Genomic DNA, 23992 nt, shown 5'->3' on the forward strand with positions numbered 1-23992 from the left:
GCATTTGGTCGCTTGAAGGATCTGGATATATGGCAGCAATAAAGGCTGTAGGAGTTACAGAGTGCACCTGCACTGAGCAGAATCCCCCAGAGATGCAGGTGCAGGGGTAGCTGGAGGGGCTTCACTTTTGGAAAGTGGTCTGTGAGGCTTTAAAGTTCAGGGGGTCAGACATTATGGAAGGTTTAACTGCTGAGAGGCTGAAAGGGTGAACAACCTGCTTTTCATCTTGTTGTCTTCCGGACTTTTCAGCCATTTTAGTGCTATTTGATCCCCTTTTTTTCCTTTGGAGAACAGTTCACAACATTTGAAGCACCCTGACTACATGATGTGAGGCCAGATTAACTATAATAGACTTCATTATTATTAAATATTTAACTAGTGCAACGACTGTTCTAAACCTGCATGCTTGGGATGGAGGGTTCTTTAGGAATGTGGTCAAGAATTATTCCTTGTCATTATCGAGTCCTCCTCAAACAGTTCTACAATATAATGTCACTTTTTATTGTTTGTGCGCTGGGCGTTGTGTGCAGAGTTTTTCTAAACCAATTTAATTGTTAATGTTTTTCACAAAATAAAACTGAATTGGCATAATTACTGCTCACATGTGGGGTGTATATATAAGTTTGAATGATTTATTTAACTTCTGTTTTCTCCATAAATTGCAGGTCTGCTATTTCAGAGGTCAGTTAAGCAACCAAGACAATCTTCAGACCCAAGTTCACAACTTTTAAAAATAATAGCTCTTTAATTCGGCTCGACAAAGCATAGCAGCAATAAAACTGATTTTGTGCTTTTACTTTATAAATAAATTCCTTTGATATCAACACCCTTGATACTATCTGTGTGAGTCCGAAATGATGTAATTAAAAAAGTAATCAAATCATCAATATTATCTGTCAGCAATTTGTCCGACCACTGCTGTAGTTTAAGTGAGGGAGTAGAAGAAGACACATTAAACACGGTCTGCATTCTAACTGCCCCCACTGATGGCTAGGGATCGCTGGTCACCTGTTTATTCAATCTTTATTCAAATTGAATGTATCGCTTGCCCAAATCGAACCAAATAAAAGTAACAGTTAACAAGATACCCATTCCACGTACAGACAGAAAGACAGACAGATATTTGGGTAATTAGTGGTACTACTTTCTAACAAGGCACACTTAACTAATAAAGAGTTTTGATTGTAACTTAAAGCTTTGACTTTATTGGTGGCTAATGACGTACTTATAAGAGATTTTTGAACTTGTATTAATAGCAGCTACTGGTTCCATTTTGGATCTGCTTCTTGACTTGGTAACATACCTGGTTTCATTTATTTCCATTATTTGCCAATGTATCTCTTATCACAGCTTTGATTCACTTTCTCTCTTATAACTCTTTCTGACACATATGCTAAGAAAAAAAAAGGCATGGGAAATACTCATGACAAAGGGACATTTTTCTTTTTAAATATTTGCCTATTGTCCATCATGTTAAAATTAGAACTTATGGTATTTTTTTTTGATATGAGGCCAATGAGAGTGCTTGGTTACAGCACTATATTTACTGTGACCCATTAGATCTGTCTCTAAGTGTTGTTGTTGTTTTTAGAGGTTTTAAAGGCAAATACTGTTTTTCCTTACAACAAAAAGATAAATGAGGCAGGGCAGGGTAAATGAATGTCAGAGCAGTGATAAAACATTTTTCAGAAAGACCTGCCCTCTTTCAGCACAGCACATCCCAGGATAAACGTGGTATAATGGTATAATGTTCCCTCCCTACACTCAGGATGACAGGTTGTGAAAATCCCTTTGGCTGATTGGACCATATCACCATGTTGATACCTTACAGTGCATTTAATAATGTATTACCCACATATATACAAATATGACTTATCTATAAAGCTTTACTAAATTGCTTGCTATCCATGTCATCAGTTACAATTAAAAACAGGATTGTTCCCCAGCCAGTATACCGTACCAATTATCTTGCTCACACCATCACACCACCAGCAGTCTGGACTGTTGACACAAGGCAGGTCGGGTCAATGGATTAATGCCATAAAGCCTATCATGAGACCAGCCCACGTTTTCCCACTCTTCTACTGTTCCTGTTCTTGACCGACAGCAGTGGAACCTGACATTGTCTTTGCTGTTGTACACCATCCACCTCAAGGTTAATTTGGTCAATCTGAGATGCTTTTTGGCTCACCACAGTTCTATAGAGTGGTTATACCAACCAGTCTGACCACTGCTCAGTGGATGTCTTTTGTGTTTGACTCCATTCTCAGAAAAAACGGTTGAGACTGTTGTTTGTGAAAATCAGAGGAGATCAACATTTTTAGAAAAACTCAAATTGTGTCAAAGTCACTAAGATCACATTTTTTCTTCATTCATTTGGCTTTGTTTTCTCCTGTGCTTTCCCCTTCCCTATTATTTTCTCCCCTGTCTGGTTGTGTGTTGTGTGTCTCACGCTGGGTGTGGCTGACCTCGTTGCCACTGACTCTTGCCATCTACCCCTCCTCAATATAAAAGTAGTCTCCCGTCTTCACCAGTTGGTTTTTGAACCCACAGTGGTAAAACGCCTTGGCCAAACTCTTACCTTGCTTTTTGTGAATTATTAGAATTTGACTGGACCTGTTTTCTCCTTTGTCTCAGACCTGCCACACTCACCTGTGCCGCCAAAAGTTTGCTAAATGTAACTTGATTGTGATTTTCCACTTTTTGCATGCAAATAAAAAAAAAAATTGAAGGGTCTACTTGAATCATTGTGAAATTTGTGCATCAACATTTGTACAGTGATTTAGAGGAGACTTCAAAATATAGAGATACTGTATATATCGATATTTGTTTGAGGCCATATCGCCCAGCCCTAGTATATATATACATGTATATGTATTCTAATGCTTCCGTAGTTTAAGAAGTTGCTCAGTGAGTCGTCACTATATGTTGCCAAGAACACAAAGATGAACTTCACTGTTCTTCCTGCTGTGACTGGTCTATTAAGCTGTTTTCAGACATGACCTACGGTTAAAGTCTGGTGAATTGGGTCCAGAGTTTACCCAGAGTTTGCCTTTCCCACATGCACAATGCAGCAGGAGGTTCTCTGCACAGACGAGTTCACAACAGCAACAAATCCTCAGCATTATCCAGGCGAGAGGCGGAGCAGCAGGAAGAGGAAGGATGTAATGGCATAAATCTGCTGCGAAGATTACGCGACTTTCTTTACAACACACAGACACCGTCATCAGCTCTTATCGCCACAAACTCTCTCGAAATCTTCATCGGTATCTTCTATGTGTGTGTCACAGCTTTTTGAGCCGCAGATATTTGTTTTCTTTTTCATTTTTGCGTTTGTCGCATGTAGGAAGCATCATCACCCCCCCCCACACACACACACACACACACACTCGCTCGCAGTGAATCTCACATCGGATTCTCCTGGACTTTCTACGGACTTTATATTAGGAGGCCAAGTGGAGAGAGTCTGGCGATAAGCCTCTCACTCTGACATCTGCGTTCACACATGCACCTCACAAAATATGGAGAATCTGAAGCGTTCAGTGCATGTCTGAAAGCAGCTTTAGTAAATAGCTTGCTAAAGTGACATTTTGAGTCCTTGTGTAGCGAGTCACTGTCCTGGTGTCGGTAAGTGATGCGTTCAATGTCTTTACATGTGTGATGTAAACAGAACACCTGGATAGCTAGTGTTAGCAGTGATAACAACCATGGCAGAACTGACAGAAACATTAACAACCTGCCAAAAGTCCAACTTGAAATATGTCACAGTTGTGCACTCGCAACACTGCTCATCTGACAAGTGAAGGGCTGGACAAAAATACACTTAGCAAATCATGTCACTAAAGATTTACCACTTCAAAGGTGTAACCCGGCAACTGTTCACCTTGTGTAAACCTTGCGATCACAGTGTAAATTACAGAGTCCAGCTGTAGAAAACAGGTGTATCAGGCCTGCTGCAGTCATTTGTGAAGATAATTCATTGCTGTGACCTGCAGACGTGTCACACCAGGTGTCGTGGCGGATCATGTTGGAAATTACAATTCACTGTCGTCTGGTCACCCCTCACCACCGTGTCTCTTGCTTTCTCCCCTTTATTCCCTGCCCTTTCTGTAGCTCTCTCTCTCTCCCTCTCCCTCCGCCTTCTCCTCTCCCTTCCACTCCCTCATCTTCCCCCCCGTCTGCATTTTCGGACATCGCTGAAATGTGATGCCGTCAGCCGCAGTAAGCAGAGCTCTGTCTAAGGGGCTTGTAACAGCCGTATGGTGGCTATTTTAGCGTGAACTCTGACGGTTGTGGCTGTCACATCTGATGGTGAGGGCGGCGCTGATCTGTGGTGGCAGGAGGACCTCGAGGAGGAGAAGGAGGAGGAGGAGGAGGAGGATCGCTACTCCAGCCTCCCGTCTGACTGCACACTCACTGCTGCTAGTTTATAGAGACGCAGAGACACCACACACAATTTAGCACACATAAACACACACTCATATTATCAACAACTCCATCTACTCATAGACAAAATGCACTGAAATGTGCATATGGATCTAATAAACAAGCAAAAGAGCACATACACATTTATAAGTAGACCCACAGTCACTCTAACACACACACACACACACACAGTGGAGCAGCACCGCAGTAAGGTTTCTATGCTGCTGCCATTACTTACAACGCTGAACACTCACTTCTCCCCCTTTCTGTTTCTCCACCCTTAGTTCTCCTCCTCCTCCTCCACCTCCTCCTCCTCCCTCGTTTCCAGCTTCTCTCATTTCCTTTTTTTTTCTTTTTATCTGACTGACTCCCACTTCCCTACACGTTCTGCTCTCTCTCACCTTCCCATTTTTCATTCATTCCCTTGTTCATTTAGCCCAGTGATTTATTCTTTATGACTCCTGGTCCTTTGTCTCGCCCATTCGTTACCCTCGTGCTCGCAGACACATCTTTTCCCTCCCTCGTTCGCTCACATTCACACCAGAGTGGCTCTCTTGTGCCGAGAGGATCGTATAACCCTTGCACATGTGTTTGAAGTGTTGCAGCCCTCCGTGCTCGGCTCACGTTGGGTCGAGTCCAGTTTTCTCACCCACATAGAGTCGCTTGGTCCCAGAGCTGCAGCGGTGAGCCCTCTACTCATGTCTCTAACCCTGAGGCTTCAGCGGATCAGAGCAGAGATAGACCTGTAGCCCTCCTCACTTTCAGCCAACAGCTTCAGCTGTTCACCTGAATACTGAAATGTTAACAGCACTGACACACACACACACACACACACACACACACACACACACACACACAGAGCAGGTAACCCACCCACTGCTGTCAGCATTTAATATGTTGGTGTTTTACATGTAAATTACATATTTTAGGTAATTGTATTGGTATTGTGCATATTTATTTTTATTATATCATGTTTTAAGCAACTCCTGCCTCCATTTGTAAATTCTGTCTTTAAAAACAGGTTAACCGTGATTAAGGAAATGATTTGTCTTGAGAATTTGAGCAAAAGATCAAAAACACAGAGATGCACTTGAAGCATCTGGCAAATGCTTTTTTAATTTGCCTTTTTTTTCTTAAACTGTGCTTTGATGCAAATGATTAATTCCTGTTCCTTATTAGATTTCACATAGTTCTCAAATCCATCCATCCCAATTTTGCTTCGAGGGTCATGGGGGGGACTGGAGCCAAGCTATACATCCTGGACAGGTCACTAATCTATTTCAGGACAAAAAAACCAACACGCTTATATTCACGCCAACAGACAGCATAGGAATATGCAATTAACTTAACCTCCTGCAAGCTGAAGAAAACCCGTGGGCATGGGGAGAGCACACAACGTCCACACAGAGAGGCCCTGACAGTCCAGTACGTTCAAACCTTTTCGTAGGAACGGTTCTTCCAGTGTCCATATGCAGGTTTTCAATTGATGGAGAATCCTGGCATTCCTTTAATCTCAGCCTTGAAAAAACACTTAAAAACTTAAAGCTAATAGATGTAATATGGGGCTGACCAGAGCGGAGAAATGCGCGTCCTGTGAACAGCCAGGCGGCTGCACGCTTGAGAACGGCGCTGCGCTGCCTCGCAGCCTCGCTGCGTCCGGTGTAAACCCGCGTAGCGAGTGGGGGCGGGGGGATGAGGTGGGGGTGGGCCAAGGCCATGTAGGAGACTTCCAGTGTATTGTGACGACACAATACACAGGAAGCTCATTCCAGTCACTCAAGCATGACGTTTCTGACTTAGAGGAACCATAACAAAACGCGTGAGTGTTTTTTCCCAGAGTTTTTGGGTTGGTAGACATGCCAGATACCCACATTAACCTGTAGAAGCACTAACAAAGTGGAATTTTCATGATATGTCCCCTTTAAGATTTTCTTCAACATATATTTGTTACGGCACAAATGTACTTCATGTACTGATGCTCAGTGTAAGTGTTGCTGGTGCAGATTCTCCAGGATAAATACACAGCATGCATAGTATCAGCTGGTGTGTATGTGAAGATGCACGGAGAGGGTTGGAAGAAGAGGGATAAAGGAGAAAAATCATCTTCTTCTAAACGATCACCCATAAGGCTTCATGTTACTCAGCAAAAGGAAAAGCTCAAACAAAGGTCTTCAGTTGACTACAGCTGCAGTGGTAACCTTTGAAACTTCAACCTCAACAGGGCGATTAAATGGAAGAGCTATCTGTGTGGGTATTCACCTCGTCTGCACTTTTGTTTGACAAATAATGCGAATTATGTCTGTGTGTGTGTGTGTGCGCGTGTGTATCGGGACACACACACACACACACACTCACCAATAGTGCCACTCAGCCATCTATGTCACACCCCTGTCCATGACCTAGTCCCTGCACATGATTAATTCCGCTTTATGCATTAAAGTCCATTTCAGAAAGGTCAGGAAAGGGGTGGTACAAGCAGGAATCGAGCAGCGCCCGCCTCTCCTCTTAAGATCGTTTTGTGGACTCAAGGCCAGTTTCCCTTTAGTAAACTCACATTAAATTCACGCATCTTTCTTTTTACCCCCTTTCCTTTCTTAGCAAATGAGAGAGATTATGCAGAGTAGTGCTACCCATTCAATTAGCGTTAAGCCCTGCTTCCCTAGCAAAGAGAAGAAAAAGGGATTCTAATTCATTAGGTGGGATTAAATGACGGTTTAGAGGCGCTTTGGTGTCTGGGAGAGCGGTGACTGTGCTAAGGAGTTATGGGGAGTGAAGCGATGAGGGGTGTAATTTGAGTCCTCTGCATTTTCTGTCCTCGAATGTCTTCCTTTCACATTTCACGCCTGTTGGGCTGCCTCAGATCGACGCTTTTATATGTCTGTTAAAAATGAAGGTGTCTACCTAAAAGGCATCATCATGGCCCCACTCCTTAATGGCAGGATGTCAGCTCAAGGAACAGGATTGTAAATAGATATGACTGAAAACAGAGGATAACCCTGAATCATCAAAAGGACAACTTTTCAGAACTTTGATTTTGACTGACAATAAAATATGGATGGGGTTTTGAATGCAATTGCAAACAACCTCTCACCATATTTTGGTAATAAAAGCTGATCAAATGGCAACATGTATTGTGAAAGGGTTTGTTTGAAGGGACAAATCCGAAACTCTGGAACCAGTTTGCCTCGGCTCTACAGGGCATTTTAGAATCCACACATTTCCGGCTTTGATTCAATCTGCTCTCATCAGCAAGGTTTTAAATTCACAACGGGCAACTTTTTTTCTTAGGCTAAATCCATGCTATTACATTGTGGTTTGAAAACACATCAACTTTGCAGCAGGCGTCCAGACTACTTAGGAGTTTCAGAGCAGCTATGATGGCAAAGTTTGAAAACTCTGGAGCTGCGTTTTAGTCTGGATGCGAAGAAATTTCGATATTTGGAAATGATGACGTAGACACTTACAACTGCTTGCTGATAAGGTCTTTTTGGTAACTACAGAGCCTTCGCTGATTTGCAGGCTCCTATCACATGATCCTCTTTGGGAAGGAAAGAGCCGGCATCAGCCTCGTCCTCCAGTGTAGAACACAACATGTAAAATCAGTGTTGCTGACCCTGTTGCCTTTGCTCACAGCTGTGGTGCAGTTAAAATCTGCATCTGACAATAATACCACTGCTGACATGCATAAAAGACAAGATATTATTTGAGCAATATCTGTTTACACCCGTACGAGCATGCGCAGTGCATGTGATGGTCATGTGGTATGCGTTTTTAGGCTATAATATGAAACCAAAGCACTCTAATGGACAGAGATTGTTTGTTTTTGTATTTTTCAAACTAAAACGTACAAGTGTGGATGTAGCCTTAGTTAAAAACCTCCAACACCCCACCCTGTACAAAGCCAAATAGCAATCAGACAGCTAGTTACAATCAGGTGAACATAGCAGAGCCTTTACCAAAGAGCTGGATAGTTTCCCCAGGCTTCTGCAATGAACAGTAAAGCAACACATGGAATAATGAAGAGGATCTCACAACATTAATACTGTATTTCTGCTGTTCATCTCGTGATCATGATGACTAAAGATTAAATGAGTGTTATTTTCCAGAGTTGTTGAAAAATATGTCAGTCCGCACAATGTTTTGACATCTGATGAGTCTGTAAACTCGTGGATCTTGACGTAAAGGCTGGTTTGTATTTTATTGTCTCTGAAGTAGAAGCGGGGTGGTGCAGTGGTTAGTTTGCTCACTGGCTGGGATTGGCTACAGCCCCTCCACAACCCAAAAAGGATAAGTGGTATAGATAATGGATGGATGTCTCCATCTAGTACCTAGAAGAGCAGTACATTTCTTAAATGCCGAGCTGTTTTCAGTCAGAACGCCAACGATCACATTTGTTAAATCAGGTTTATTCGTTGGGTAATATGCCAACTAGTTGTAGCCTACTTCTCGGAAGTGGCCAGAAAATCACCTAATAAGAATTTAAATATAAAGAAGCACGTAAATCTTGGAATCAAGCTAAAACAACAAAACAAATCTTCATAAATTTGATTGATATTGACATGGCCTCATGAGGCTCTGAGAGTATGGTTTCATTCAGGTGGTTTATTTTGTCCTCAGAATCTCAGATTCTATTTTCAGTCATGGCAAAGTCAATAAATCATAGATAAAGAATACGGCGCAGCACTCCAATTTGAGTTTTTATTGCCGTGTAGATGATTCGGGCAACATGCCATCTTTCAGCATGCATTTCAGGCAATAATAGTGTCAAACCTCAATTAATATTCATAAATCGACAATACAGCCATGCACACAGCTGTGTCACGAATATCATCTCTCATCCACTGATTCCCTTCCACTCCCTCAGACAGTGGCCTGAAGAAGAGCTAGAGGCTCTACACAAACTGCTTTTTGGGCAATAATTCCATTTAAGTGCTGAACAGAAAAAACCCCTACCTAGAATGATAATAATTTTATGATCTGGACAAATGGGGGAATGAGTTGGTCCTCAAGGTAAGAAATATTTGGGAAACTCACTAAGAAATTCACTAGATGCTGTCTACAGTCTATTCAAGCTGGAGATAGAGAAAAGGGCAAGGGCAGACGGGACTGAGCGAGAGAAGTGAGTGATGATAGGGCGAGGCAGAGCACAGAGGACACTGACCCGGGCAGAAATGTGACACCCCTTGCAACGCCATGACTAGAGTATTCTGAAAAAATCAGCTTGAAAAAAAGTCATGTTTAGTATGTGTGTGTGTGTGTGTGTCTCGACCAAGACTAAAGACAAGAGTGTAAAATTAATTTAGCTTTTTACTTAAAAAACTTAAGTCTGATTATCTTAAATTAGAGAAAGAGCAGTCAGAGTCTATAAAGTTTCTGTATAGAGTGCAGGGTATAATACTGTCATTACCATTGTTTATTCAACAAGCATATTCTTAAAAGGTTCTAGTTGAGTGTATCAACTAGAACCCTGACATGATGAACTTTAAACTATCCAGTTCCCAGAGAAAATAGTAATTTGACAGGTTTAGTTTTTCCAAACCTAGAAAACACCCAAACCTATAGACCCAAAATGCAGACACATATAAAGGGGTGATAAGAAAAAGGTTTTTATTATGAAGTATATTCATACACAGAGGCAGATTCAAGGGGCTGTACAGTGACATAAAAAACAGCAGCGATCAATTTCAAGCAAAATAAATGTTTAAAAAGAGTAGAATAAGAGAGGTAAAAAAGATTTAAATAGGTAAAAGACATAAAAAGAAAAAATCAGTACAAAAAAATTCAAAATAAGTTGAAAGAGAAAAAAGAATACAAATAAAATAGAACTGTGTAAAATAATAATAAAAAAGATTAAAATACAATGACGTTATGACCTTGTAAAATAGCTTAGTTAAAGGCACTTGTGAATAATAATAACAAGTTTTTAAGATCACCAGGAAGTTGCTTCCAGCACTCTGCTGCATAGTCACTAAAAACTGCTTCTCCATGTTTAGATTATTCCCTGGGAAGCAGTTAATGACATTTAGAACAGAGGTAAAGCAGGGACAGACGGGTGAAAGAGTGAAAGTTGCAGACTGGGTTTGTTGCAGAGGTGTGGTAAAAGAGGTTATAGCAGGCTGGCTGGAGCTGGTATGGCTGAGGTGAGGTGACCCGAGAACGGAGCAGGCTTACAAACTGGATCCTGAACACAAGGAGAACACAGGTAAGTTGAGGCATGAGGAAACACATGCTTTGTCTACTACTGTAGAAATCTCCATCCACGTGACCTTTGTTTTATACAACATGTCCGTCCAGACGGGAACACAAAAACAAATGCCGGCCCAGCTAGCGATAGTAGATGTATGATCCGTCAAATAACAGAAGAGAACTGTGCGGTCCATCACTTTGAAAGGTGTTTGTAAAATATTTAGTGACTTAGAACGCTGTTAGCATGTGGATGCGGTAAAATACATAAAAAGACGAGAGCAGCACAGCACAAACTGCAGCAAGCAAGTATTTCTCTACATTTAACATGTTCATTCAACGTGCTTTTTACCTAGTTATGATATTAAGTGTAGAATAAACATAAACATTTTATCATGGATTTTCCCTTGATGCCGTTATGTTGTTGATGATGTCATTAACAGTGCAGAAAAAATATTTTGCCGATGAGCCCACTATATTGTTGTCTACATAGAAGTCCCTATAAAGCCAAGTTGTGGGTAGTGAAAGAGTGAATTTTATGACGTAACGCCATAAAATAATGTCTAAGAATCATACTAAATCAAAACCCAGGCTACAATCTTGCGATTAAAGATTTCGCAAGCTCAAGGACGACGAAAACGACAAGGGGAAAACTAGAGACAGCCGGAGTTCTGACAATTAATTTTATTAAATATTATTCAGGAATTTTATTCTGAGTGCTCAGGAAGGCTTTAACATGATCTGTTTGATTTCTTCAGATATAACTTTCACCAGAATTGTTTAAAGAAAGTGACTTTCTGCAGTGTACTACCTTTGGGTGTCTACTGCATCATAACAAATGTTTCAAATCTTAAGGATTTCTGTGTGTTTATTTTTTAAACCATGAAAAAGGCTTTGGATCAGGAAGTGGCTCACATACATGGCCTCCTTGTCACAGACTGTTTGGATCAGACACAATAAGGATAAAGGGGATAAACCTGCCTCATACAGTTACTTATACTGTAACCGTACACACAAATATCCTGCATGTCCCATTGAGACCATCTGAGACAGCTCTCCCCTTACTGACTCAACATCATCACTAAAAAAAAACCTTTTTGACAACTTTATGGACTTATTGACAAAAGCCTGCAGTGTTAAAGGGTTGATGTAATGAGGAGAGGACTTGTGAAAAGGTCCCAGAGTATTTTGTGAATCTGTCCTTCTTACCACTCCTGTCATATGCTACACTGCTCTCTGGCATGTTAAAGCAGCTTGTCAACTTTAATCACAGCGCTGTTCAGAAATCTAACTGGAAAAGTCTGTCTCTTCTAATAGTGCAGTCCAAACAGGCACAGTGTCTGTGCCTGTTTGTGGGTATACTGAGAGCCAATCAGCTACTCACCTTCCTCCGCTAACAGCATTTTAATCACTGAGGGGGAGTTCCACTAGTTTAATTGTTTGTAGTCTGTTCCCAGTAGCCTACTTATTTATTAAATACATGAATGGGAAGTAAAACTCACACACCAACCATGCCTCATGTAAGAAATGTTACACCAACCAGTTCAAGCACAGTTCATTTCACCTGACCTAGCCTTGCATTGTGTCCGTGTTAGCCCATTTCTTTTTTTGGGAACAAAGTTGACAAAGTTGTAGGTGAGTCGGAACAGGGACTGATACACAGAACCATGGAATCTTAGAATCTCAATCACATCTTTCTTGCTCATGATCACACAAACATTCTTGTCTGCCTGTCTTTTGGTAGATACATATTTACATCTACAGTGAAAAGCTAATGTACTTTGGTAAATCTGTGTCCAAAGGATACAGACGTGGATTTATGTGAACTTTCAACAAAGTTGACTGCATCAAACAACATTCGAGTGGATCCAGCAAATCCATTAACAGGAGTTACAGCCCAGGACTGTATATATAAAAATAAAAAATTAATCCGATTAGAGATGTGTATCATTCATAGTCTGTATAAATATGAATAATATGACAGTTGCCCAAAAGCGAAGCCAAATCGTCCAGATCGCCCCCTGCTGGCTGGTTGCAGTATAGTTCATTAGCCCCGCCACCCCCAAACATGGGACATGGGCCAAACAAAAAAGTACATGTAAAATGAACTTTAACCAAAGATGTTACGTAGCTCTCATCACAGTGCTGTATAGTCAAGTCTTCATGTTTCGGTTTATGCTATAAAAATGGTGAAACTGATTTGCAGTTGGTCGAGCGAATGTACCGGACCATGACACCGAAGCTCCACCCAACAATCACTACTGCGCAGACTGACTCCAAATGACATCATAAGCACACGTAACCAAGATAGTCTGGATTACTTTTTATACAGTGGGAGGAAGTGGAGACATGTCGTTCATCTTTACAGTATAATGGTGGCATTACAAAGCCCAGCGAGGTTAACTAAGTAGCTACTAGCTGCTGACATGCTAGCTTCAGCATTGGCTAATACAAACTTCTGTCAGGGCTGTATTTTGTCTGCAATGAATTACCTGGTGTTCCTGGTCATCAGTAAACAAGCTGCCATAGGTGATTTCTTTAAATAATTTGTGTCTGGGTCAAAGAGGTCACTGCTGATTTCAAGATCTAAAATAATTTATAAAAAAAAAATTTGGTGAAATTAGCTTAAACTGAAATACTGTTAGTAAAATTAAGGATAACGTTTCCTTAACTTGAAGTTTGACTTAAAGGGGACATAGCATGCAAATTCCACTTTGTTAGTGCTTCTACAGGTTAATGTGGGTATCTGGCATGTCTACCAACTCAAAAACTCTGGGGAAAAAACACTCGCGCGTTTTGTTATGGTTCCTCTAAGTCAGAAACGTCATGCTTGAGCGACTCGATTGAGCTGCCTGGGTATTGTGTCGTAACAAGGCACTGGAAGTCTCCCTACATGGCCTTGGCCCACCCCCACCTCCCCGTCCCCCGTCCCCCACACTCGTTACGCCGGGTTTACACCGGACGCAGCGAGGCTGAGAAGCAGCACCGTTCCCAACCACGCAGCCTGGCTGTTCACCCGGGACGCGCATTTCTCCGCTGGTCAGCCCGCGATTCACTCACATGTGGCATTTGTCTGGATCGTTGGGACTGGGAGGCTGCAGCAGCTGCTCGGGAGCGACCGCTCGCTCTCCCATGCGAGCTGGAATTTGTGTCAATGCCACACAGCCAGCAGTGTGGAAGACTTCCGCAGTGTTCAGCACTACTGTAACACCGGCACAAACACACAGACCCCCCACTCGTTACGCCGGGTTTACACCGGACGCGGAAGCGCCGCTGCGGCCGGGCAGCGCAGCGCCGTTCTCCAGCACGCAGCCGCCTGGCCCCCACCTCTCTTTCTCTCTGTCTGTCTGCTTGTGTGCTTGTAGTGGATGGGCAGAGGGGACATTTAATTATGTGATTGGGAAAATTAAAACTCCAGGACAACAAGGGGAATACAAAGTATGGGATGCATATTTGATAATTTATATCATATAAAATATGTAATTTATATCGTTTAAAATCATGGGGGGAGAGGGGGGAGGGGGGAGCTGGCTCATTAGCATTTAAAGGAACAGGCACTCAAAACAGGTCACTCTGTGGAGGGCTGTTTTATACAGGGTAAAAAGGGTGCTGTTTGAAATGATCCTTGTGGTATTTTGACCAAAGTATGTTACAGACATTTCATTAAGACCCCAAGGAACCATATCAACTTGTGGTAAAATGGGCATGCTATGTCCCCTTTAAGTAGTAGCAAAATTATCATTACTGGCACACACAAACACACACACACACACACACACATGCACACAGTATCAATTTGGTAGACACACCAAGAGCCACTAATAAACTCCTGTGACCTGCTTCATCCACTTCTTTCTCAGCTCTCACTTCTTTCTATCAATTAACCTTTAAGCTCGCTTGCTCTCTCTCCCTCCACAGACACATTAATAGAGGATTGAGGAAGGGGTGTGTAAAACTAAAGAAGTGCAGAGGGTCTCCACTTCCTGAGCTGAAATAATCGATAGTCTATGAATATTCTGATCAGCGTCCTCAGGCCTGAGAAAAATGTCAACATTTAGTCTTCAAGAGACACCAACTGAAGAGAAAACAAGATACAGATATAGAGCAAGGGCGGGGGGTTCACATTTGAGAAGGCGATGATGACAGGATGGAAAGAAGGAGAAAGCTGAAAGACGTGAGGTGGTGCTTCTAGCTCAGGATGCGTTAATTACATATCAGCTGGTTCCATTTCTCTACATGAACCCTTATAGGTTCTGCTAAATTCCAAAGCATATTTTCCTCAGAAAATGACAACTGGCCAGACAACCCTTCTTTTTTTCCATTTTAAGTATTAAAACTAAAATGAAATTGAGACATTAAAGCACAGACAGATCTAACCAATGCCGTTAAAGATGATATTTTATGAGGCATAACTTGAGGCCCGGTTACAACAAACTGCTGAAAGATTAGTCTGACATTTTAGATAAATACTGTACTTTTATTTCCTGCCAAGACTTAAATGAGAACATCGATACCACTCTCTTGTCTGTTCAGTAAGTGCAGAGCTCGATTCGAGAGTCAAATAGGTTGGTTTAGCATAAAGACTATAGGCAAAGGGAAACAGCTAGCCTCTTTCAGTCATCACCTTTGGACTATACCTATTCCCTTACTTTGTTCTTTGTCTTAAACTTTAGTACATGTTCCTGAGATGATTTGCAAACTGTTCCCAGTGTTTCCAGCTTGCTGGTCGACTCATCTGCCTGATTTTTCACCTTTCTGCCTATAAGCCCGATTAACTTCTATTTAAAGACATGCAAATACTTAAATCTGTTTTTTGAGCTGTAAACGCAATAATATGATACGATATGATCTTTGGTAAAACACTTTAATTGATTTAATATCACATTAATTGCCACATTTAAGTTTAAAAAATGCGTACATGGTGCTACCTAATGTTTTGAACCGTTTTAGACCTTGCAGGGCCAATGCTTATATAGAGTCAGCTGTTTTGGACGTTTTTAAGTCATGATATAAATTCATATATGTATATATATATATGAAAAAGCTAAACCCCCTAATCAAAGGTGGGCGGCCCCCGCCATCAGCAACTGCTCGTGACTAGGAATCTGGAAAGGTTCATTTTCGAATCAATGCTGAAACTAAACCGGTAAACCACCACATTGTCTACCACTCAGAGACATAAGTCGTTGTGTTATAGAGACATAAGGTATAAGTCGTATCTCAGCCCCATCTCCCAGCACCACTTGAATTATCTCCACTGCATCAGCCTGCCTTGGTGTGTCAGCATTTGGTTTTCAGAACAACTCATAGCACAACACAATACTCAGTTTATTCAGTAGCACACATCCTCTGCAGGGTCAGGTAGCCATTCCACTCAGGGATCATTATGTTGTGAATGTTGCCTCAAATGTACGATAATCGTAAAATGATCGCCAGGAAAATAAAATGTCTTTGCCACTAACATTAACAGTAATTCATGCTGACAGACATCAGAGAAGTACAAAGACAGACACAGCTTAATTCTTCATCTAAACAAGTATTACAGTCAGATATTAATGTTCTCATACCACTTTGCAAAATTAAATTGCTTGCATCATGTTTACTGTGATATATTACCATTACTGAGTGAATGACAATTTTCCACTGTAGCTTTTGCTGTTGTGAATCGATTGGGGCTGAATAAGCCCGAGAGGTTTATACATGTGTTTATGCATGCTACAGTTGACCTTAAGGGCAAGAGCCTTGTCTAAAAAGAAATAAATATACTGTTAAATTCAATCTCAAATGTATGAAGGAAAACCAAAAATTATAAATGCATAAACACTACATACAATTTTATAAAGATTCCCCATCAGATTGTATAAAAGTTGAAGTTATTTTGCAAAGATTGCAGTTTCACTTATTAATAACTTGTGTGACACTTTGTAGCACAGAGCATTATATGCTACAACTCTAATCATTTGTGACCGTGGCTGAAAGTAGGGTTAACAGATTAGTAAATTGCCGGCTGATATTACCGATACTGACGCTGGTTCCAGAATAGATGACACCTGGCTTCAGGGATCACAGTGCCTGTTTCAATCAGTGCACACGACAGTTGTTTTTATACTGGCTGCAACATGGCTTCCTTCACGGATCACTTTCTTTCCACATTCTCTGGGGTTGTTTAGGGAAATACATCTTGGTGCGTGAGCATGAACAGTTGCAATGAGCTTACTTTGAATATGCATACTGTAGCTGCTGCCATGCTGCAGTGGACACAGTGAGCTGCTTCTCACGACAAACTTTCTTCCTTATTTTAAATACCAGTAATAAGCACAGCCAAGTTGTAGGTCTGCTGCTGGAGAAACATACTGTATTAAATGCAATTAAACCTGTGGCCTCTGTCTGCAAAGCTGTTTTGCTGTGCACCATTATTAATATGCATTTCATGCTCCTATACAGACTTGCACTACCAGGTTAAACATTCACACTCATTTTTAGCTACAACAGTTTTCTCTGTCAGTTTCTCTATAATCTTACTTTGGACTTTGCACGTAACCTTTACAAATACCATAACCGACCTGATGGCCCTCAGGTAATACCAGTCCAATGCAGAGGTGTGTGGTGGAAACTTGGTCAACAAACGAGGTTCTGACACAAGTTGTCTTTGTAAATGTATTTGTAAAAGCTTTCTGCAGAAAGGATCACACAGGCAAGGTGGAGGTTGCAAGTGAGATGAAATGTGAAGTGTCTGTGCTCATATTTAAGTGTCTCTATGTGGGTTACCTCCTGACCCCAAAACACGCAGGGGGGGGGAATGTATTGTTCTGTGTCTGGAACCTATCGTCTGATAAAGTGTGACTGATAGGCTGCATCCTAAATGTGTTGGAGAGGAAATAGAATCATGTATGGTGAAGGTGTTGTGTCAGTCAGCTCAGTTCTTGGACCAGACGACAAACACAGTTAAACCAGAGTAGAGCAAAAGGTCACATGACAAGGTGATATCCGGATCAACTTCTGCAAGACATGAATAGAAAATGGGGTCACATGCCCCAAATGGGGTCACATGAAGTTATTAAGTAAATTTCCATCACAGGTGTCTTTACTGTCCATTCAACACTTGGAGTTGGACTAGGTCTAATAATTATGTCTTATAGGGTTAGGAAGGTTTTCATATTACAGCAAGCCTCATATGTGTGTGTCTGCATGTATCGGCATGACAACCATGGTTGAAGCATCATGACACTTCTAGTGCTGCTGTTCTCTCTGCCTGTGTCTGTGAATTTTAAACAGGTGTAATTATCGGTTACCCACAGCCACTCTCTTTGACGATCTCTGAAAAGCAGGTTTTTGACAGCTCATGATCCCCGATCAGAATGAAAGTCAGACACAGAGCCGCCATCCACTGCGCCAACCTCGACACAGCTGGGACATGTTCAGATGGACTGCATCAAGACGGCAAGGTTGTCTTTCAGAAATGTTAAACCTGGCTAAAGTTTACTGCAGCACAATACAACATCATCTGGCAATGAACTGCAGTTTTTCTTAACACAGGGAGGATTTCACTCTGAATTCCTGCCTGCTCTCTCCTTTGGGAACAGTACTTTAAGAATTGGCACTGGACCTAAGCGCAAAACATGTATATAGTCCAATATGGAGGAAATTGACTGTCCCGATCAGGTCTGACTGTCAGAAAATGAACTAATGCACATGGGGTTTGGGTTGGCCTTTAATGGATATTTTTTCCTATTCGAGGCAGTCATTATCAGATCTAGCCACAAATTCAAACACAGTGGATTTAGCTTTAGGAATCAGTGCAATCTGATATATATTTGTGTCAAACAGATGGAAGTCACTATTCAGAATATAAAATGGGGATTTAGTGCAATTCATTTGTAGGAATAAGAGTAATGCATGATCCTATGTGTATTAAAATACAATCTGGAAGTGGGCTCCTTTTACATATTTTTTTAATGGCCTCCAGTAGTCTGGCTCAAAACACCATTGGTTTTCAGCCAGAGTAAGCTATAAGGAAGTTGCTCCCATGGGGTGGAAACATCATGACTCTCCCTGAGCTTTACCACACTAAAGGACTCCAGCATCCAGTTTCATCTGTCATTTCTCTATATTATCATTGATGAAGAAAGCGCTGTAGCAGCACAGGGGACCTTATAACCACTGACTCTTTCAGCATCCAATGAAAAGTACATACAGACTGTCCAGTATCATGTCTAGTGAAGCTTTGACAAAAGTAATAGGATGCCCTTTCCTCTCAGTTTTTGCTGTCGATGTCACACGTTAACCAATAGTAGGTCAGACCTATCATACATATCATTTGAATTTCTGAAGATTCAACTGAGAGGTTTCATCTTCTGCCTGCTGTTGGTCTAACTCATAGACTGTATATAAAGATGGATGACATCTAAAGCCAAAGCATCTAGATCTAGGTGGCTGGCTGCAGTATAGGTTATAAACCCAGCCTTCTCCATGTTAGTGAATGGGACATTGACCAGACAAGTCCAAAGTCAAAGTAAACATCAAATATTTTTTTCTCAAAGATGGTTTCTTTCATTTTAGGTTGTTCTTATTACACTGACGTATGTCCGTTTATATGTGTGGTCATTCCCTGGTAAGTTTGGTTTTAATTAGTTGTTTGATGCTATAAAAACAGGGTGAAATGTCCTGATTTACAGCTTGGACAGAATCACGATTGGTTGACCTCAATGCTTTACTGTGTAGACTCTGACTTGATGTCTTCTGCACAAGATGGCAGTGTTTGTATCCAGGATCATTTTATCATGCCTCTGAGCTGAGCTTCTGAATTTTTGTTGGACTCCTTAGTTTATCAACCTTTACCTCGGTTTTCCTTATGTTTGAAATTTCGCTCCTTGTGTTTCCTGCCTTTGTGATCGTCTGCACCTGTTCCTAATGTGTTTCACCTGTGTTCAGTTATCCCTGCCCCCCTTGTGTATATAAGTCTCTGTGCTTCCCTTTGTCCTTGTCAGTTCGTCTTGTTTGACCTTGTTCGTCTGGTTCCTTCTTGGTTGCGTCTTCCAGTGCTTTTGGTTCTTCTAGTCTCGCTCTGTGTATAGTTTACTTGGATTCTGATTTTTTTGACCCTGCTTTCTGCAAGAGCCTTGTTAGAATCAAAATACCTTTTTGTTTTCCTACCTAAACATGTCTTCTGCATTTAGGTCCACCTGCACACAACACTGATAATTTGGGCTTTACTTCTGTATAGCGGAGGAAATGAAGACGCGTCGTCGTTCTTTGTATACAGTCTGTGAAACCACACCCTGTGAGAAGACAAGATAAAAATAAACCTGCGTCATGAAATGTTAGCTTTTCTAGAGTGAGGCCGCAGAGGTGTGTGGGCATCAAACAACATTAGTTCGACAACATCACCGCCAGTCTGGGTCCGGGGCCCGGGGACGCTGGCTTCACCGCCAGTCTGGGTGCCGGAACAGGGGACGCTGGCTTCACCGCCAGCCTAGGTGCAGGGACAGGGGGCGTCAGCTTCACCGCCGACCTGGGTGCCTGAACAGGGCACGCTGGCTTCGCCGCCAGCCTAGGTGCAGGGACAGGGGACGCTGGCTCCACCGCCAGCCTGGGTGCAGGGACAGGGGGCGTTGGCCTCACCGCCGACCTGGGTGCAGGGACAGGATGCTGGCTTCACCGCCAGCCTGGGTGCAGGGACAGGGCGTCGGCTTCACCGCCGACCTTGGTGCGAGTACAGGGGATGCTGGCTTTACCGCCAGCCTTGCTGCAGGGGCCGGAAGGGGTTGAGACCGGAGCATCCGTCGACGTCATCGCCTCCGTCTTCACCTGCCTCAGGAGCGCCTCCAGCTCCCGTCTGGTCCTCGCGCTCTCCTCCCGGTACGCAGTCACCAGGTCCCCCATCCTCCGAACCAGTTCCCACTCCGCCTGCTGGTCCGTGTCTGTGTGGAGCCCCACGTTGGGCGCCAGTGTGGCAATCGACCTTGCCACGGGGCTCTCCCACACACGGCCAGAGACGGAAGTGTTCCTCTTATACATCTTTATTAATCAAATAAACATAAATTCAAAGTACCAACTTAAAGTAGACTGGCTTTGCAGCTCAGTCCGGGCGTCTCTCCAGTGTGTCAGTCTCTCCAGGGTCTGAGTCTCTGGGTTCGTCCTGAGGCAGTGCAGACGCTGCCTTTTAAGCACGAGGACCAATCAGCTAACAGCTCTCACCTGCGCTGATTGATCCTCTCTAGCAGGTGAGGGTGCTCTCCCAGCCCCCTCACCTCCACAATGTTCAGTATATGTTATAATACCAGTCCAATTTTTGTGTGTCTGAGAGAGAGTTTGAAGGGCACACTATTCTCTTCGTGGTTTCTTCTCCTGTAAGTGATGTCACTATCTCCTTTCCATTAAGTCTGATTCTCTCTTGCCCTTTCTAAATCTCAGTCATTTTCTCTCTTTCAATATCTTTCTTATTTTCAACATCAACATCTTTAACACGTCCAGAGGAACTGTCATAAAAACGCTGTGGGATAATATCAGAATATGTCTTACTCATGCACATGTATCTCCTCTGCTCTGTGTTATCTTGTTCACTCAGTCATCCATCTTTCTGGCTATTTTAGTCTTTTTGCTCGATACAACTCTTTCTCCCTTTTCTCCACCTTTATATATTTAAACTTACTCCTTTGGACTCTCTTTCTCTTGTTGAGTTAAATCACTGCCCCTCTCCCGTTATGTTTCTCTTCTCCTTGACCCCCAAGTGGTTTTCTACTGATTTCTTAGATCAGCATTTTATCCCCCTATGCTGTTCAGATCCTTTTGTGAAGGGGCAGGGGTGAGGTTGAAGTGCCAGTTCCACAATCCCTCACTCCAGGGAGGTTGCAAAGGCGGAGTCCATCATAGATGGACTGTCCTTCAAGAATCACTTCCCCCTTCTCAGAACCTGAGTCAGCTCTGGATCACCTTTAGAGAGGAAGGTGTTAATGGACTCTGCTCATTTCAGACCACTCCATACAGATGAGCCAGAATTGGAGAGTGGGGGCTGACACATAGAGAAATGCACACAAACATACACATAATCGTGCACACACACACACACACACACACACACACACAAACAAATTGGAGTACCACTCAACTAAAGCACAAGGTACAGTGAATGGACTGATCAATCACAGCTCAATTACACTTTTCCTTAGGACTCTCAGCACATGCCAACACTAACAATGGAAACAAAAGCCTAAAACAAGCCTATCCATTAACACTAAATGAATTAACAAACCCTAAAAAGCATCCAAGGGCATTTACCTGATTTGGCCATAACCTCCCATGGCACATGATTCTTAAGCAGCCACCTTTATCATAATCACTTTAGTTGTAAATTATCATATTGTGCTTGGCCGTGAAGGGGTAGTGTTGTCCAATTTCTCTATGTGATGTATTCAGGACCCCTCTACAAACGAAGGGGTAGACAGAAATTCCTGAATGCTTTGCGAACGGACGAATCGAATCAACTGACTGCTGCAGGTAAAAGGATCATAAATGTAAGTATAAAATCTTGCAAAATAATCATATAAACATGTTTAAATCCAGCGTAAAATTTTAATTTACTCCAGTAACATATGAAAACGGTATGAATCGCTGTGACAAGCATATAAGGAAAATCGCTATTCACGCAGTCAAAACGAGCATGTAAACAGTCTGCGTGAGAGGAACGAGTAACGTTTGTTACTATCGTGTCCCCGCTCATGTTATAACGTTTTCAGTGCAGGGCAGAAGTTTCTAAGGACAGGACTAACAGATGTAAACTTACTGACTGACTGTGTATTGATCTGTCCCGTCTGTCCTGCAGTTGCCAGATGTGTCACTATTATAGTGTTGGTTGATAACGGTTGTTAATATAATAAAGTTAGTTTATGTTGTTTGTCACTGTAACAATGTTGGTTGGCTGCTGATGACGTAGCTAGTAGTGTCCCAATTCGGAGAAGATTTTCACGCCCTTTCCCTTGTGACTCCATTTGGAGGAGGACACTCCCAGCGAAGGGTACTTCATATCTAGGGGTAGGGCCAAGGGAGAGGAATTGGGACAGGGCGTTACTTTCCTTATGAACCATGTATCAGCACTGAAACTGAAACTTTGTGCTGAACAACCTTTACATTGTTCAACTGTCTATTTGTCTCCATGTGAGTGCGTACTCTTGATCTTTCTTACTCACATTCAAATCCAACTCGTGACCAACTCGACTAAACTAGGACTAGACAGAAAGACTAGTTAAAACAGACTAGTTAAAACATTCAAAAGTGAGCATCTAAGTACAGCTTCACACTGAGCTATGGGTGGACTACCGCTACGACAACAATCTCCGAATTCCGTTGGATGACAAAACAAAAATGTATATTCTTTAGAAAACCTAATTTGTACTGCCCTCTATGTGAAAAGGGGAAAAGAGGGTGTAACTTGGAGTGCATGTCCAATGCGTTTTACACCATTTAGTTCCATACAAGTATATTCAGTCGCAGGCCTATCTGTGACAGTACACCTGTATCTATTTTAAGTCTATGTGTCAGTCTGCTACATATCATCTCAACATTGTTTGATATTGACAACCTGTCCGACCTACATGCATGGACCAGACAGCTATGTAAATCCAGTATAGTGTAGTGGCTCTATAATAGTGTCTTGCTGTCCTTCAGATAGGAGGGCGGGTCACTCTATCCCAGAGCTGTCACTTTGTCTGGTAGATAGATTGTTTCTTGTGCCACTTTTAATGGGGAGATTTAGCAGCACTCCACCAAACATAGATTGACAGTAAAATGAACAAGTTGACGAGTAGAAGAGTCACTGAACACCACTCGTTTCATGTTGTTGGCCAAGGAACATGGAGGGATAACCCAACAAGTGGATCACTTTCTGCAACATCTGCATGGGACTAAATAGCCTTTGATAAAGTCACGATGGTGACCGCTGTTTAGCAAGTGAACAACTGACTCTAAAGTCAAAGAGAGTATATTTAACATTTCAACAATATTGTGAGTTTTCACAATCAAACTGGAAGGATTGTAAATAAGTACTGTAAAAGAAAAGATAAATGCTATTTCGTCACAAGGCGAGACACACGAGGAGAGACACAAGAGGAGAGACACACGAGGAGAGACATATGAGGTGAGACACATGAGGTGAGACACACAAGGAGAGACACAAGAGGAGAGACACACGAGGAGAGACATAAAGAAAGACACATGAGGAGAGACACACGAGGAGAGACACATGAAGAAAGACAAACGAGAAGAGACACATGAGGAGGACACGAGGAGAGACACATGAGGAGAGACATAAAGAAAGACACATGAGGAGAGACACACGAGGAGAGACATATGAGGTGAGACACATGAGGTGAGACACACGAGGAGAGAC

This window comes from Hippoglossus stenolepis, chromosome 6, assembly GCF_022539355.2.
Source record: "Hippoglossus stenolepis isolate QCI-W04-F060 chromosome 6, HSTE1.2, whole genome shotgun sequence".
NCBI lineage: Eukaryota > Metazoa > Chordata > Actinopteri > Pleuronectiformes > Pleuronectidae > Hippoglossus > Hippoglossus stenolepis.